The sequence below is a fragment of the Conger conger genome, chromosome 8, assembly GCF_963514075.1.
Source record: "Conger conger chromosome 8, fConCon1.1, whole genome shotgun sequence".
Classification (NCBI taxonomy): domain Eukaryota; kingdom Metazoa; phylum Chordata; class Actinopteri; order Anguilliformes; family Congridae; genus Conger; species Conger conger.
Window position 1 is genome coordinate 16,876,972 of NC_083767.1, and position 19,414 is coordinate 16,896,385.

Sequence of the window (19,414 nt, forward strand, 5' to 3'; positions counted from 1 at the left end):
TGCCAAATGACTAAAATGTAAATGTAAAAAAAATGTATACAATGCTATTCTATTTTAAAGTCTGTGTAAAAGGTAAATACAACACAATGCGCTGGTATTATAACAAAATGTATTTGAGGTTCTGCTCTTCCCTACCTGGGCTGAGGTTCTGCTCTTCCCTACCTGGGCTGTGATGTGTAATTCCGAATGTGTTCATGCAGTTCTGTAGCATAGGGTGCCAAATGCAACATTAAACGCTATCATTTTTCTGTGCATTTTTTCCCATATGTAAGACAAAATATGCCTATTTTTGTCACTTCTAATGAAAATCACTAAAGCCAAAAGCTAAATGTTTAATTATTTAGTGTTTTTTTTTTATTTAGCTAAATGTATAAAAGTTTAGCTAAATATTTGTAGTTTCAAAATGTATTTGTAAAGCCTATTCATTTACAAATGTGTGAAATTTCACAAATATTGACCTAAATGTATGAAACATTCATCTAAATATTTAACTAATTGTTTCATTCATTTAGCTAAATTTCACACATTTACAGGCACTTGCAAATCCAAATGATGAAACCAGGATGTAATGCACTGAAACGAGCAATATTTCAACAACAAATTTCAGTCCGATTCTACACCAGCCTGTACTCTCTCTGATCAGCTTTCTCTGTAGGATTTATGAGAGACCCACCAGGCCGTCCAATTGCCCCAAACCTCCACCCAAAAACTGCAATAAAAGAAAAGTGGATAAAACAGAGATCTATTAAATGAAAAGGTATTGTATTACCTATTATTTTAAATCTGCAACACAAAGGACATCAATAAAACATTTAATACCGGTGCATAATTGTAGAGGGAGGTGTACACGCAAATTATCCGAATCCTCATGGGAGGTAACTGTCAACCGCTCTTTTTCCTTATTCTTTTTTTTAGCTAAATGCATAAACTGAAAAAGGGGGCTTTACATGCAGTTTCATAAATATAACGGTGCACGTGCTTCATGACGGAGATTCTTAAAGCCTTACTGAAGACGCGGTGTCAGACTAAAAACTACCTATGCTGGCCCACAAAAAAAAAGCTGTTGCCGTCACTAGGAGTCAGTACATAGGCTATCCCGTTTCTTTCTGTACAGCACTCCATTTCCGCTTTCAGCGAGGGGGAGATCTGGCGCTCATGGTTCAACAAGGATTGAGCCACATTAACAGGCACAGAAGAACACCGGAATCAAATGTGGCTGTCCATACAATCAACCATTTATAGCAACTCGAATAGGAGATTCGGAGTTGGATCGAGAAGGACATAGTTTTAGGACGTAAGAGCTGAACGATAAAGTTCAAGAAAGTTCGGCGGCATTGATTCCTGGCCTTGATCTGAGAGAGCGATAGTATATCTATCATACCAGAAGATACACTATTACAAGGTAAGATCAAGCTAAAATGAAGCTGTAACTTTGAAGCCCTAATTTTCACACATTGCTTGCGTGCGCGTGCCCAGATTTTCTTTGCTTAGGCTACATAAATACTGTAACAGAGACCTCCTTAAACTTTGCTTTTATTATATTGGGTAACTTCGGTCCCTTCATATATGTAAAGAGTTAGCATATGCATCATTCATACGGAGTGTCGTAAACAATCAGTTATTTTGTGTAGGATGTTACATTTGTATAGTGTGTAGCTACAAGTTAATGTTAAATTTTTCAACCATTGAATTGATATAGAATAACATGGTATATTCACCTATAGTCTACTTCTGTGTCTATTTGCAGAAGGGTTATTTTGTATTGTGTAATGCAAGCAAAATGTATTTAATGTAAAGCGCATCGGGTGGAGATTATAGACCAACGGAAAAAGTTTTTTTCTTATTTTTTCTCTTACACTGTTCAATATTTTTATTGTCGCAAGTCTTGAGCTGGTGCTGCTGTTGGTATGTGAAATAAGTCTCATATCGTAGCATCGTTTTGTGTCATTTTAGTAACTACTTGTTGACATACGTAGGCTAAATATGACACGGATGAATGGTTCGTGATTTGGCTGTATCACCTTTGAGGGAGCGTAGTGAAACACAGCATCTGTTGAGCGGAAGAATGTGAGGAATTGAATCTTAAATTGGAACACTCTAAAGTAACAGCTGATGGCGGTGGTATTCACAGGGGTATGCGGCGGAGGCGCGGTGTGGTGATTGTCCCGGTAGGGTATCGAATGATGGAACCGCGCAGCGCTGCTCATTTCCCACAACAGAAAAATACCTTAAAGTATTTCTCCATCTTTTTGTTCGCTAATCAAGCTGTATTCTTGGCTCTCTAAAAGAAGCACGGACTTTAAAAATCGATTCTTACTTTAAAGAATTTCTGTGACGTTAGTTTTAGTGATGCAAATCACAAGTAGGCTAAACAAAATCACCGTGACAGTGCTAATTGATTATTGGGGGAAAAAAGATTACGATTACGTTTTGCTTGAGTTTAGTGAATTACTTCTGAATTGTATTGGCAGCTTTCCCCACATAGTGCCTCTACACGTTTTCAGTCCATGGAAAACTTGAGGAAGAGCTTCCAGTAAGTGCTGAAGAGAGACGGACCTCTAAGGAACACATCAGATTCTTTCCGCAGATTGCAGAACGCGCAACCCTTAGGACAGTGACACGTGCCGCTGCTTTGGTCAAACCGAATGAAACCAGTCAGTTGCTGCAATGCGAATATTTTATTGGTTTTGAGTCCTTTTTTATTATCTTGTATATATAAAATATAAGTACGGTCTGCTGTAAAAGTGCCGACAGAACCTATTCTGTTACAGCCTTTTGAGATTATATTGTTGTCGCGCTTCGTTAAAACAGAAAAATGCGTCTTCCTGAGGTCACGCGGGTCACGCATGCCTGGATGTTTCCTAAGAAAGACATCATATGGCATGCCTGGCTGTTTGCTAAGAAAGACATCATATGGCTACATTTTCAAGAGCAGCTGTTATGAAAGTCCAGAGGAAGATAACTTGGCTTCTGCCCTGCAGTATCTTGGCTACTGCCTCCTGTTATTTATATTTCCTGCAGTGGGGGGTTGAGGGGGGTTCTGCATTATCTGAGAACTCTCTCCTGCCCTGACTCAGATCCCTGTTTGCCCTTTGGCTGGAGAGAAATGTCTCCACATCCTGTCTTCTCTCTTGGGGGGGGAGTCCATTCCTCCTTTTGCCCCCTCAACCTGAGGAATCTTGCGGTGTTACACCCACGTTACTGGATCAGGATCATTAGGATCACAGATCCACTTCCTGGAGCCCCGCTGACCTAAGAGCGCTCGCAAGTTGTTTTTCAGTGCAGGATAAATGCTCTCTGTTCCACAGAGCTGTGGTTTTTAGCCGTTACGCTGTGCCTTGTTCTGTCATCTCCTCTATTCTCTGGCCCTTCCGGAAGCTTCTGTTCAGCGGACGAGTAGCAATGCATCATGGGCTCCCTTGTTGATGCGGAACAATAGCCCAGCTGTACTATATCAACATCTCTCTCTCCGTGGCCCTGGGGCCTGTCCACCTCTCCAGGAGCGTTCTGCTGTGAGCTGGGTGTTTCAGAGGGCAGGAAAACTCTGCTCGTAGAGCTGTGTTTCAGATTACAAGAAAATCCAGTCCAGTTTTGTGTTAAGGCTCATCCACACCGAGAACTAGAACTATAATGATAACTACTGTATGTATAACAAATACTGTATGTAGTTTTAAAAATCGTTCTAACTCAAGTGGGTTGTGGAGTTCACTCCACAACTATAATGAAAATGACAAATGAACGATATCGTTGGGAACAAATAACACTGACAGCCGATCAAAATCCAACCAAATGTGAAGGGTGTCACATGCGAAATGGGAGATGACATCGCTGAGAGACTATTTACAGAACGTTATCGTTCTGCAGTGTGGATGCTTCCATTGTTATTGTTATAGTTATAGTTATTGTTCTTTGTGTGGATGTGCCTTTAATCTTGTGCCACCAAACAACTAAAGCATCTCATAGTTCAGGCAGGTCATGAGTCGAGCCCGGCTGCGGCTGAATCAGCTGAGGGCTCAGCTGATTAGTGATTTTATTTGAGATTGTTTTTTTAGCCTATCACAGTCCAGTCACATAACTGGGTGGTCTATTTAAACAGCCTCCTCCTATTTAATTGGCTGCTTCCTCCTCCTTACATGCTTGCTGCAGACTGCTAGTCTGAAAACCCACCATCTCCCCAGCTCCTCCCTTGTGTGTTTATCCTACATGGGTGGCACGGTGGTGCAGCTGATGGAGCCGTCGCCTCTCAGCAGGAGGGTCCAGGGTTCGAAGCCAACAGGAGCCTTTCTGTGTCGAGTTTACGTGTTTGCTCCATGTCCACGTCTGATCACATGCTGTCAACCCATCCTGTATAAATGAATGGGTCATAATCGCTCCTGGATTTGTTCTGTGTGTTCACAATTACAAATAGTATATAAAGTTTCTGAGTTTAATTTGATTCTATTTGGTTTTAATTTGTATTTCTTAATTAGAATTGGTATGAAACGTTTTAAAACTGAAGCTTGACAGATTGGTGCCACATTCAAATTTCATATTCGCCTTTTTACTTTCCAAACTAAAAAACAAATTTCTAATTTCAATTTCAAGTTTTTTTAAATTCATATTCAAATCGCAGCATTCTGTTTTAAAACCTGAAATACAAATTCTAATTATTCTATACAAATTCAATGTAATCAAATTCAATCTCTAAACTTTGTATCAGTTAAAATTATGGAATACAAATTCAAATGTACTACATTTAAATTATGTTGTCTGGCGGCACAAGATTTACACCATACATACAAGTCCTTTCAAAGCAGTGCAAATCTCCAGTCTGACCTTGCCTTTGCTGTCTTTTCCAAACTTTGAATATCTAGGACTGTATAGTTACGCAAAAATGATGTAGTCACTGAAAAAGTGGTCACAGAAAACAATGAATATTCATCCTCTACAGTGTGGTCTGTTTGCGTTCTATGGTTGTTTTTCTGCAAAGTAAATACACTTAAGTTTTAATCAGCCATTTAGTCAAAATATCTTTGGAAAGCCAAAAGCAGAAGCAATTAGCATTCTTCTCAACAGTTACTGATTTGAATGTCAGTGGAGAGTTAGGATTAGCTTAAATTTATTAGCTAAATGGGCGCAGATGGAGGGGAACAGACGGTAAGATGATCTGAGCTAAGTAAAAGATCTACCTGTATAGTGCTACACTGCTTTTGTTGTTTTACGTATAAGCCAGCATCGTTTCAGGTGCCAGTCTGAAAATACATGTCCTCAGTGCCCAGGCAAGTAATGAACAAACACTGCTTCAGTAATCGCTCTGTTTTCCTTCTATCACAGATCTGTCCTTCTGTGTGCAGCTGCTTTGGACTGTTTCCTTGTTAAACCAGGTAAGCAATTAACCTCAAAGTGGTTATTTAAAGGCATGTCTCTCTCTTACTGTGCTGATTCAGGCCATACCACAGCTGACCAGTGAGCCTGGGCTAGCATGCTTCGCATTTTTTAAACTGATTGGCCACCAACCACATTCATGGCTATTACTGTAGTGGTGCTTCGATAAGCAGCAACAGACAGACAGGCCAGGAACTCCACACTGACCCCCATCTGACCCCATTCATTCTTCGGCCTGGGGGCTCCGGATTGAGTGAATGGCTGATGGTGGAGCAGCCAGCACTCCGACCCCAGAGGCTGGAAGAAATGCAAGTAGCAGAAGGGGCAGTGGGCCAGCTAGTCTTGGCCTTGCTTCCTGTCGGGAAGTGTTCTTGGCATTCTGTCATAGCAAACAGGAAGTGACTTCAGCCTTCAGTGATTGTGCACGGGAAGTAGAGTGGGTAACAGGAGGGCTGACGCACACAGGAAGTACAGTGGGTAAGGGGGTGGGGGTTGACGCACACACACGCGCACACACACACACACACACACACACACACACACACACACACACACACACAGACGGAAGGTAAGGGGGGGCTGATGCGGAAAGGAGGGTAAGATGAGTTCATGTTTCTGTAAAGCAGATAATTGGTCAGTGGGATAATATGCATCCATTTCCAGGGCCCCAAATGGGTTGAATGACCATTTGAACAACTGGGAATCTGTCCTGGGTCAGACTCCGTGAAACCATGTCAGTCATGGTTTCAGTGTCTCGTATGCTGCCACGGGAAAAGACACCCTGTTCTACATGAAGCGTGTTGAGTTGGGATAAGTGGAGAGTGCTGTTGAGTGATGTTCCCTGTCTGTGAGAACACGGCAGTTGGAGCTCTGTCCGTAGGAGCTCTCCTTTTTGTTGTAGTGTGAGAGTTCTCTGGAGGCTAATTTGGGATCCTGAGTTAGCTGCAGCCGCTTCACTAGGAGCAGAGGTTTCTGGTCCATGTCTGGGAGCAGAAAGTATAAATAGTTTGAAGGAGTGGGAAGGCAGAAGAGGGTATGCCTTTGAGGCTATGGGTTTGAGGAGGGAGTTGAGGCTGTAATATGATTCTAACTTTGGCTTTTTGGTCTGAGAAGAACACAGTGTTCTTGGTTCTTGTGAGGGGCTACGGGTGTGTGAATGTGGGAATGTTTGCGGTTTATTCTGTTATGGCCGTGAAGAAGCTTGCTCTCTCAGGCGTACGCATGGCACCCGTGTTAATGTGATGTCAGGGGCTTGTGATAACGTTATGTCACCGTTGCGTAATGTTTGTGAGAATGTGGAGCGTGTCAGCTGGCAGCTCTGACAGAGAGCACATTCTACAGATGCACTTGAAGCGGTCCGAGAAGAAAGCGCCTCTGTCTCCTTCCTCTCACACAACAAAGAGCCAAAGACTCCACACTGCCTTGTTTTTAATGGAAATGTGATGGCTGTGGTATTGGTATACAGTAGTCAAGCTTAGCTGTGCTGTGATTGGATGGTAATGAAGCTTGGCTGTGATGTGATTGTGTTTTAGTGAAGCTTGTCAGTGCTACGATTGGGTGGCAGTGAAGCTTGGCTGTGCTACGACTGGGTGGTGGTGAAGCTTGGTTGGGGGGCGACATGGCTCAGGCAGTAAGAGCAGTCGTCTGGCAGTCGGAGGGTGACCGGTTCAATCCCCCGCCCGGGCTGTGTCGAAGTGTCCCTGAGCAAGACACCTAACCCTTAAATGCTCCTGGTCGGCGCCTTGCATGGCAGCCAATCGCCGTTGGTGTGTGAGTGTGTGTATGAATGGGTGAATGAGAAGCATTAATTGTACAGCACTTTGGATAAAGGCGCTATATAAATGCCTACCATTAAATGGCAAATGGTCTGCATTTGTTTTTACCTTAATCACTGCGCAATTGATGCCTCTCATTCACCATTTCTCTCTCTCTCACACACACACACACACACACACCAACAGCGATAGGCTGCCATGCAAGATACTAATCAGCTCGTCAGGAGCAATTGGGGGTTGCTTTTCAACTACCAGATGACCACTCTTTCCTCCTGAGCTAATGTCACCCCCAAGTGTCAGCTGTGATGTGATTGGGTGGTAGCGAAGCTGGGCTGTGCCCTGATTGGGTGGTAACCAAGCCTGGCTCTGATTGGATGGGTTGCATTGTGATCTTCAGGGCTGGCTGCAGGGTCCTGTGCGGGGTGATATAATGCACTAATTCAGCGGTTTGATTAAAGGCAGGGTGTGCGTGGTAACGACAGCCACTGTGGCTAACAAGGCTAAAACTGTCCACAGACATCTGCTTTAGATCAGCGCATGTCTGTTAGCGTCTGTTCAGCATAACCGCTAATGCTAACAGGGAAATGTTTGGATGTCTGTCCAGTGTGAGTGACCAGTTTTATGGCTTTTCCAAAGATTACCAGTCAGGTAAGGGCCACGCACCCAGAGAGAGGGCCATCTTCAAGATGCTTCAGATGTCTAAAGGTTTATCTCCAGACATCTCTATGAAACGGTTTCGTTTTGACTTTTAGTCTGACTCATATTGACTCGTATCGCCTGCATTGGTGGATTACAGAAATAGAGACCCAGCCCAGCCCCGGCTCATTTCCATAGTATCTCTCCTTTCTTTGGAGGATGTTTCCATGAAATCCAAAACTACCCCCAGGCCACAATTAATGGAACTTTTACAGGGCTTGATTGGATCTGCTTCATCAGGGGATTTATGCGGTTAGTGTAGCTGTGTTTGTGTAAAAGGAAACTAGCTTCCTCGTATCTATGTTTAAACAAGCTTCAGGTCTAATTTCCTGGTACCACCAGTTCAGTCTATAGATCAAGCAGGACCCTGGAGCAATTTAGCTGATTGGCAAGTCGTAACAGGGTCTGTCTTCATCACTTACGTTTCTGTGAGATGGGTGCCATCTTGTGGCTGTGTTGAGAAATGGCAGCGATCAGGCCAGTCAAATGGCCTGATTTCAGTGTCCCCTAATTCACACTGCGTCTTTCTTTCTTGTACAATCAACCAGTGCAGAGGTTATATGATATGAATATGATAAATATTAATCCTGTGTCATATTGCTCCTGTACTGATTGGTGAAATGTTCTGTATGTTAGGCATTGGTTTAGAGGCTGTCCGGTTTGATTTTCAGACATAAAAACTGATTCACATTAGTGTGCAGGATGCAGACTCTGCAGTTAGCATTGTTGTAGAGAAGGTGTAAATGTACAGTACATTAATCCAAATATCTCACAACGTTCTTTTGCACATATTATTTCCGCAGGCTTGTACTGATTAGGACATAAGGTACAAGGTGATTTTGTTCATTTTTTTGGAAAGAAAAACCACTAAATTGCATTCATAGCATGCGCAAGCCTTTGGAGGCAGTCGATATTGACCCATGTTCTATTAACATGTATTTGTTTGGAGAATTGTCTGTGTCTTTCTCAGAATTACCACTAGATGGCACCAAAGACGGGAAACTGTGTGCTTCACCGTGTTGCATAAATGTATTTATTCTTACCCTCCTGTCACCCGACTGCCAGTCTGTGCTTATTGCATTGGAACGAGAGGCACTAGTTTAGTCATTTAACTGTTTAGAGTGCAGATCTTGTGTTGTAGCTCACAGGAAGGTTTGGCTGTTTCCTGTTCTAATGCTTGTGACTGAGTGAAGTCTTGCAAGGGTGGACATTAGTTAACATCTGCTCCCGCCTCCCACCAGAGGGGACTCTTTATGTCATAATGACATAAATGAGAAGTTTTGGAGGATTTTGTTCTTCTCTAGGGGAGCCACAGTACTTCTGATGAGTAGAAGTGGCTAAAGGGTCACAGTTACGGATGAGAAGGCGTGGGTGAGGAGGGGAAGAGAGGGCAGTGTCTGTGCTGTCAGACTGATAATGAATCAGGCACCTGTTTAGGACGCTCGGCTTTTAATGGAGAAACATGCCGAGAATTCAGAGAGACAGTGACGCGCAGGAAGACACACACTCAGGCACACACACTCAGACGCACACACAAAGGCACACACACGGTGCACACACACGCATACATGCATCTACACACGCGCACTCGCGTACATTTTTTACATTTACATTTACATTTTAGTCATTTGGCAGATGCTTTTAATCCAAAGCGACTTACAAGTGCATAGGTTCTTCCACAAGTTAAAGCAAGGTGTGGACACACCACACCTACAAAGATATTCAGGCGGACACACACAGGCACACACACAGGCACATACACACATGTGCACTCTTGTACATGTGATCCCACCACACACACATTGTCATGCAGGAACACACACAGGAACACACACACACACACCGATTAATTTCAACTGATGGCCAAAGCCGTGGCATTCATATTCATTATTAATAACTTGATAAACAAAATAATGAAAAAATAAATTCACAGCTGAATCATCAGAGCATTAATACTGCTTCCTGCCTCCAGTAGCTGGACAGTCCGCTCGATACAGCGCCGTGGCCGCAGGGTTGAGTGGGATGGTGTCAATATCTGAGACAGGAAGCCGAGAAAACCACGTCTATTCCTGGATCTCATTCCCACTGCTGCTCTGGATTATTTATGCGCTCCAATGTTTTATCTACGTTTATCGATTATCTCATGAATGACAGCTGCCCCTGTGTTCCTATGCCATCGCTGCTGAACTTCATGTCTTGCGGGCCACAGTGTCTGCAGGTATTTCCTCCTACCGTAAATGGTGAATGGTAAATGGTTGGCATTTATATAGCGCCTTTATCCAAAGCGCTGTACAATTAATGCTTCTCACTCACCCATTCATACACACACTCACCCACCAACGCACCAATGGCGATTGGCTGCCATGCAAGGCTCCAACAAGCTCGTCAGGAGCATTTAGGGGTTAGGTGTCTTGCTCAGGGACACTTCGACACAGCCCGGGCGGGGATCGAACCGGCAACCCTCCGACTGCCAGATGACTGCTCTTACTGCCTGAGCCATGTCGCCCCTCATGTGCGCTACACCACCTGATTTCGCGAATTATTTTACTTGCTTGGTTCAGATAATAAGCTAATTGGTGAAATCAGGAGGTGTAGCACCCGGGCCTTTCTGTGTGCATGTTCTCCCCATGTCTGTGTGGGTTTCCTCCCATAGTCCAGAAACATGCAGGTTAGGGACTACAGATGAAAATGAGCTCATTAGCTAACTCTGACTCATTTACATTGATGTGGAAACTGAAAAGGTGAATTAATGTGCGCTGTTCCAAGAAAAATAAAAAATAAAATAAGAATAGTTGAACGAAACTCCTGTAGACACTGCTGCCCGCAGGTCGAGTAGCGCTGCCCTATATGAAATGCTTGACCGCACTCTGTAAATGTGCTTCTGAATCTCAGCGGTTGTTTCTCTGAGTTCACAGGGTGTAAAGTAACCTGCAGGAAATTGCAGACCTGCATCCGTCTGCATCCCTGGCTGTCGTGCGGTTTGTTTTCCCCGAGGGAAGGTGTTTTTCTGTGACAGTGTCAGGTCCAGCTTTAGCGAGCGGTGCTACGGCAGTGTGCCGTGTTGTGACAGACTGATACAGATTTCAGGTCTTACTGTGATCTCTCTGTAGGATCTCAGCTCAGATATAAAAGGTGAGTGTGATCCTGGTCACCTTCAGGGTGTCTGCCGGACTGATGCGTCAGAGCAGGAGAGCATGCTGGGACAGTCCCTCTCTACAGAGCTTCTGCAGAGCATGATGGGACAGGGTATTTCTGCAGCTAATTTCATTGACCTTTCCACTTCCCCATCAAAGCCGAATACGCTTGAGAGAATTGTCACTGGAAAAATGTCTTTTTGTTTTTGTGAGCCGTTATCCCGTGGACTGAGAATGTGCCGTTAAAGACATTTTATACGACGGCTCTTTCTGCTCACAGTCAAGCCTGGATGATGTGCCTAGGAGCACTGGGTCTTAATTACAGAGCGTAAATCTCACCGTGGGGAGGGCAGGGGAGCTGCTTTCATGCTTGTTTTTATTACAGAACGAGGGACTCCTGCGCATTGCTTCTGAAAAGGCCCAATTGTAGACAAGCGGTCCTGAGTACCCAATCACAGATAAGCATCCCTGATTACCCAGTCACAGTAAAGCAGCCCTGAGTGCCCAATCACTGATAAGCAGCACTGATTACCTAATCAGAGAGAAGCAGTCCGGAGTATCCAATCACAGGGAAGCAGCCCTGATTACCCAATCAGACACTGCGACAGTGGGTCCAATCCTGGGCTTGTAAGTCAAAGATTGTGGGCTCATTTCCCAGCAGTAAGATGCTGTTATACAGTACCTTTGAGCAAAGATACTTTACCTGTACTGTGTACCATCCAAGGTCAGGCCTGAGAAGGTGTGTGTGTGTGTGTGTGTGTGTGGTGGTGGCGGCGTGGGGGGTGTATAGGCTGAGTGATTTCATTTAAAAAATTGTTATGCATCATAATTGATGATCTGCCCACAGACACATTATACAGAATGAAAGTAATTTCTCCCTCATTACTCGCTGGCTGCCGTTTTTTCGTTTCCTCACGTTCGGAGAAGGAAATGTTAGTTGTTCAGCCCTGAGGTGCCGCAGTGCTGGCGTTTGGTGACGAGGCTGTGAATGGGTCCGTACTCACTCGTGGGCTTCGCCTGGAAAGAGCATTCATTAATTATGCATTTCGGTGCAGTGTGCTTCAACCCACGTCCCCATAAGCACATTGATAAATATTAACAGTCAAACAGTTCCCTGCTTGTGGTGCATAGAGAACGCTGTCTCAGGAATGGGGAATAATCACAGCATGCCCTTTACCTGCGTGAAGGTTTATATCTCCTTCACTCTCTCCCGAGGTGGTGTCGTTCTGAGCTCTGTGTTGGCGTAGTGATGTCTTCGCTGTCCTGATGGGGAACTGGCGTGTCATTCTCAAAAAGCGCAGCTGACACACAGACGTGCACACACACACACACACACACACACACACACGAGCAAACAGGCTTGCACTCCGATATGCACAAGCACAGACACGCACGCACAGACACAGACACAGACCACGTTTACACACCCACTTCTACATGCATGTGCACACACACTCTATGTAGAATCTCACATGAGCAGATGAATGATTGACACCGCTGTTTTGTCGTTGTGAAAGTGATGCCTGGAATTCATGTGACCCCAGCGTTTGAGAGACCCTGAAGCAGTGTGCTTCTCTAGGCCAGTCAATGAAGTGCGGTACATACAACATAAACGAGGCTGTATTCTGTCAAGCCAATATAACTAGGCTCTATGCCTCAGTGACCCAGGTCGTAGATGCTAGCTAGGATTACATGGCACTTTGGCCTGTTTATTGAATTAGCGGCCTGTGTATTGTCATTGTTATGGACACTGTTATGGCTGTGTGTACGTGGATGTCCGATGCACCGTAAACAAAAAGCATGGGACTCCGGGCCGTTAGCTGCATCACGCGCCAATCATGCTGCTAGCTAATTCTAGATAAGGCCCAAACCTCCACTTTCCCAAGCAAGACGAGCACTATTGGGCTTGGTATGATTCAGCTTTTATATAAACTATTAACTGATGACTCGTTATCAAATATATAGTGCTGTGAAAAAAGTATTTGCTCCTTTCCTGTTTTCCTGTGTTATTGTATATTTGTCACACTAAATGGTATCAGATGTTTACTATTAGACAAACAGCACCTGTGTAAAAGCAGAACACTATTTTTTAATTATGTTTTTCCATAAAATAAATGAAATAATATCAAACACCCATCTAGTCTAACACACGCATGCACACACGCACACACACACACACATAGTCTCGTACAATTAGACACAGCCAGTCTACCACAGCAAGTGTCATTTAAGGCAGCACTGAATACAGCTTTAATGACTGTGTGTGCTTAAGGCATTTCTTTTTCGGTTTCCTTTTTGCAGATGTCGACATAATTTGCAATGGGACACTGAGCAAAAATGAATCCTAAAATGATACAAAATGGCAACAAAACTTCATTTTTTTCTGTGTAAAAAACCTAATTAGTTCCAAATCTAAGTGTTTTTCTGTGGTCATTCTTGTGCAGCCGTTTGCATACAGGATGACAAAACTACTGCAGGAGTGAAATCACTTATTTAATGAACATTTATTGTGCCTGGCTGTTCTCTGCAGAATTAACACGCAGTCCCTGTTCTGCATTAAAAAACATACTGTTAGAAATTGATTCTATTTATCCCATTCTGTCTTTTAATAAAGCTGTGATTTTTCTATAAAGAGATCCATGCTGGATCGAATCCAGTGGATTTAAGAAGTGTGTAATCGTGGAATAAGAAACAATAATTATAAAGCAGATAATGTGTTGCATGAAAAGTATTTTGATGATTGAAGAGGCTCTTAAATTTTGGATGTGTTTTAATTAAAGTCCCAATATACAATTTGAGGCACTTCAATTGTCAAGTACCATGGAGTCGTGAATTAAGTCTACATCCCAAATTTTTATTCTCTTTTTGGACATTTATTATGAGTGGAAATTTGCCTAATTCTGTCCTGCAATAATTTTTCTTTATATCTCTAATTTAATATTTTGACAGAATTCTGTATGCAGGGTTTCTGTTGGATGCTTGCCCTATCTAGTGTATCTGTGGTAGCTGAATGGACCCCATACATCACATCCTTATAGTGTAATCGGCAAGATGATGCTGTCAAAGATTTTGTGCAAATTTTATTATGGAGAGTTATTCTCTTGTATATATTTTTTGATCGGCTAGAAAGTCCTGCAAACTTCATATTTTAATGCATTCACTACAAAGTTCCTGTCGCCCTATCTTTCTCTCCCTGTTCTCTCCTTCATTCCCCTCTCTTTCCTCTCGCCTATCTTTTTTCTCTCTCACTCCGTCCCCCCTATCTCTCTCTCTCTCTCTCTCTCAATTCTATTCAAGTGCTCTTTCAGCATGAAATACTTTTAGTACACATTGCCAAAGCAAACCGAAAACCTTCAAAACAAGTAGCATATGCATAGAAATAAGACATGAACATCAGTTAATGCTTCTATAAACACAAAACAAAATGGTAATAATAGTTTTTTGTTTGAGGCAGAGTTTTTTTTAACACTAACTCTCTCTCTTCAGTCTCTGAATGTAAAAAAGCGTTGAATGCCTGTGGAGTGCCTCTGTAGGTACATTACAGAGATAAGCCTGTTTTCTGCTGCACCTTCAGGTTTGCATGATGTCTGTTCCCGTTTTTTCTGCATTTATTTACGCTCAGAATAACTGGGTTTGGCCTTATGTGTTTTGAGGGGGAGTAAGTGGGAGATTTGAAGCGCGTTTCCATCGGGAGTTTTCATCAGTGACACGCCACTGCAGCCAGGAGGTTTTCTCTGATGGAAGAGCAGGTGTTCCCTTAAATAGAGAATTGAATCCCCAGGCGTCTAGCCTGTCTGCTAAACAGCTGCGAAATAAATTCACTTTTATAACAGATTACCTTTTCAGTCTCTGATTGGACTGCCTGCTGCGGTCAAACTCGTTGGGCAGAACCGGAATGGGCTTTTAAAATCCGACAAACTTTGTTTTGAACCGCATTTATTTAGCTAACCCGGATCATGAGTGTGGGCTGTGAATAAGAAGGCAGGCTATAGCAAGCTAAAGTCTTTATCCGGCTTCTTTTAGCACCGTCTGCGTCTGGCGAAATCGAATGTTTTAAATCCCTCAGCCGGTCTCCCTGTGCTTAAATATCATCTTCCGTTAGTAGCAGTCGAGCTGTTTGGATGAGGGAGAAGGACACTGATGGCAGTGGGGCAATCCGGTGGCGTCTGTGTGCTATAAATATTTGTGTCTTGGTGCAGGTCCATGGCACCTTTTTTAAAGCTGTAAATTCACAGGACTCTGCAGCATGGGAAGGTACAATTCATCACAAGTGTTCTTTGCAAACTTTGGGGTTACTCAGGGTTGAATTCCTATGAATCGGATGAACACTTGTTTGGCGGTAAATGTTGCTCAAGTTTACGCATGCACCTGTTTTTTTCATTTATTTATTTTCTATATAAAAAAAAAATTTAGACCTCTCTAGTCCCACCCGAATTTGGAATGTCCAAGTCGTAAGCTATGTACAAGTGTACTCATGCAACCCCTGCTGTTGGCTCAGGAGGGTGAGGACCACTCGCAGTTCTCCGAAACATGCAGTGTCTGCCAGCTGTTTCTGTTCACACCACTGCCACAAGCAGTGCATGCGCTGAGTAGGGGCGGAGGAGACCCAATCATACACATGCACCGAGAGAGGAGACCCAATCATACACATTCACCGAGAGAGGAGACCCAATCATACACATGCACCGAGAGAGGAGACCCAATCATACACATGCACCGAGAGAGGAGACCCAATCATACACATGCACCGAGAGAGGAGACCCAATCATACACATGCACAGAGAGAGGAGACCCAATCATACACATGCACAGAGAGCAAGCCACAGATTCCCAGACAGGAAAAAGCTATGAGCAATGAACACTGCTATCCCCGTTGACTGAATCCCTCCCATATATCCCTTGGGCTACGCAAAGCCAATTCCTGCAATGTGAAGCAGTCAGCACTGGCATGGGTCAGATACTATCTGAGACCGTAGTGCTCACTTGTGCTGCAAGCGACGCTTTGAGCTATCCAGTACACACCTGTACACACACCTACAGAGTACCCATCAGACCTGGGTCAAATATGTAATTGTTTTGGATTCAAATACTTTTCTACGCTTTACTGAGCTTGTCTGGTATTTTGGAACCTATGAAAAAAGGGACATTCTCTGTCCTCTGCTCTCCGCTTATCATGTACAGTAACCTGACCCACCTAGCCCATGGTGCTAACTATAGATGGAGAACTGAATTTAATTGGCTGTGTGTTTGGTAGATATCATGTGAAATGGATGGAAGAGAGTCTCTAAAGGCTAACTGTGGATAACTCCCTCATTCTCATCATGGCCCTGGTCCAGAGGAACACAGAAGCCAGCTTACAGGCATGATGAGACAAACTGACAACCCCCTGCACTTATTCATCAGTGCTCTGCTACATTACCCACAACACCCTGCACTCATTAATCATAATGACCTGCCTACATTACCCATAATTCCATGCAGTCTGAGAACAATGTTGCCTACCTACGTTATCCAGAATTATTTCTGGCAGTACATCATCAGTTACCCATTTTATCTGCATCACATAGAAAGCCTTGCATTCACTGCCCTGAACATCCAGAGTGAACCAGTTTCATCATTAACCTCCATGATGGTGTTACATCTTCTCAGAATATGTCATTATTCTTAATTAAGCGTAATAGTTTGGTCTGTAACTTCACAAAGGCATCTATAGGGCATATTAAGATACAAGTTCAATTTACCTCAGACATCAGTTCAGCTTATTTAAACCTTTTATTTGGAAGTAAAAACTTGCAGAATTAACCTACCGTACTTATCTATTCAGTGTAGTTTTTGATAAATACCATACTGTGTGTGGAATCGATCGATGAAAACATTCTGAATCTGTAGTTTTTGCTGCCTTATTTGGAACACCCTTTGGCAGTTTCGCTGCATGGACATGTCTGTTCATATTTATGGGGGGTGCAGTCCGGCTCTCCCATTAATACCCTGTCTGGAATTGATATACCATCGCCATGGTGACCCCCTGTTTAGCGCACCATTGCCACGGTGACCCACCCGCCCACCTGTTAACGCTCCATCACCGGAGACCACGGTTCGAGGGTCTGTGCGGGTCTCCTGGGTGCGGCAGTGACTAGGTGCATTTGGAATGGCTTTGAGCATTTCGCTGGAACAGAGCCGCTGATTTAGAGTCTTCACATCGCACAGCGGATTCCGGTGAATGCAGGCTGTGTCCCTCACAGCACTCTGCTCATATCGGGCTGTTTGCCGCTGGGTTTAACTGCGGCTCGCTCCCAACTCTTATTTTGACATCATGACTCCGGTTTACCGTTGACTGGTCCTATCCACTCACACCAGCGCAGTTCTGGGTTGAGTGTGGTCTGCAGCACTGTCTTATGTTTTACGAAGCCATTTTATTATGCGTTGTTACTATCATAGTGAATGTGTTTTATTAGCGCAGTACATCTCGGGCGTGTGTTTTATTGGGGCGGCAGGGTAGCCTGGTGGTGGTAGGTTGCTTGCCTGGCGACTGTAGAGTTGCTGGTTCAAGCCCCCCATGGACACATAAGGATGCTGACTTGTATCTGGAGCGATGAAGCTGGGTCCCTGAACGGAGAGGAGGAACTCTGCGGTTTGGGCCTTTGAGCAAGGCCCTGAACCGAGAAACCGCTCCAGGGACTCTAGCCCAGCTCACTCTCCCCTCTTGCATTTCTCACAGGGCGTCCTTGCGAAAGAGGAACGTGTTCTCAATGGACCTCCCCTGAATTTTATTAGAACAGTGGATCTGTTTTATTAGCGAAGTGGATCTGTTTTATAAGCACACTGAATGAGTATGGAGGGTCTTAGGTGTTCTAAAAGCCTCACTTGATGTTGAGAGGTTTTTGTCTCGCTGTGGAAGTGGCTCTGAGTCACTGTTGTTTTATTCTGTTTAGGTGTTTAATTCATCTAATTTAATTTCACTATCTCTGTGGTTTAATTCAGCTGCTAGTCCAATCAAGTGCTGAATGAAACTGTTTAATTAGTTTCTCCTGCTTTTTGGTAAAGAAAAGGAAGGCTGTTGTCAAGCTTTTTCTGTAATTGGGCAAGAGCTTTAACTATGTCCCTGAATTTATTCATTCCAATTATTTCACCCTGTTGTCAAATAATTATTGAATTATTTCTGAATGTGCTCAAATGCTCTCATGAAGAATCTGACTTCAGTCTGATTTTGGAAAGATCAGTTATTTACCCCTCCGCCCCCCCCCAACAGAAACCACTCACACACACACACACACACACACACACACATTCAGCACAGCCTAACTTCCAAGACCAGGCCTAAACCGGCCCCCAAGACCAGGCCTAGCCCGGCCCCCGAGACCTGGCCTAACCCGGCCCCCGAGACCTGGCCTAAACCGCCCCTCGAGACCTGGCCTAAACCGGCCCCCGAGACCTGGCCTAAACCGGCCCCCGAGACCTGGCCTAAACCTCCCCCCGAGACCAGGCCTAAACCGGCCCCCGAGACCAGGCCTAAACCGGCCCCCGAGACCTGGCCTAAACCGGCCCCCGAGACCTGGCCTAAACCAGCCCCTGAGACCTGGCCTAAACCTCCCCCCGAGACCTGGCCTAAACCGGCCCCCGAGACCTGGCCTAAACCGGCCCCCGAGACCTGGCCTAAACCGGCCCCCGAGACCTGGCCTAAACCGGCCCCCGAGACCTGGCCTAAACCTCCCCCCGAGACCTGGCCTAAACCGGCCCCCGAGACCTGGCCTAAACCTCCCCCCGAGACCTGGCCTAAACCGGCCCCCGAGACCTGGCCTAAACCTCCCCCCGAGACCTGGCCTAAACCGGCCCCCGAGACCTGGCCTAAACCGGCCCCCGAGACCTGTTCTCAATGGACCTCCCCTGCATTTTATTAGAACAGTGGATCTGTTTTATTAGCACACTGAATGAGTGTGGAGGGTCTTAGGTGTTCTAAAAGCCTCAATTGTTGTTGAGAGGTTTTTGCCTTGCTGTGGAAGTGCCTCTGAGTCACTGTTGTTTTATTTTATTTAGGCGTTTAATTCATCTCAATTCATTTAGCTATCTCTGTGGTTTAATTCAGCTGCTAATCCAATCAAGTGCTGAATGAAACTGTTTAATTAGTTTCTCCTGCTTTTTGGTAAAGAAAAGGAAGGCTGTTGACAAGTTTTTCCTGTAATTGGGCAAGATCTTTAACTATGTCGCTGAATTTAATCATCCCCCCCAAACACACACACACAACCACACACCCGAGACCTGGCCTAACCGCCCCCCGAGGCATGGCCTAAACCAGCCCCGAGACACACACACACACACAAACACATGCACATTCTGTATATTACTCTGATTACAGTGTCATCTCATGTAACACAGCTTCCCTCTCATTGATGTTTTTTACTGTCCTTATTTTCATATTTAGCAGGGCTGGTCATCTTGTGAAAATGC

At 44.4% G+C, this 19,414-nt stretch overlaps 1 protein-coding gene across 1 annotated transcript in view; it reads left to right on the forward strand.

Annotated features, from left to right (window-relative positions):
• The first annotated feature begins 1,133 nt into the window (after window positions 1-1,133).
• LOC133134797 (tetraspanin-9-like) overlaps window positions 1,134-19,414 on the forward strand; it is a 42,690-nt gene continuing 24,409 nt past the window's right edge. The window contains exons 1-2 of the mRNA XM_061251212.1: window positions 1,134-1,402; window positions 5,314-5,363. The gene's annotated coding sequence lies outside the window, so the exon portion shown is untranslated. The remainder of the gene's footprint in view (window positions 1,403-5,313; window positions 5,364-19,414) is intronic.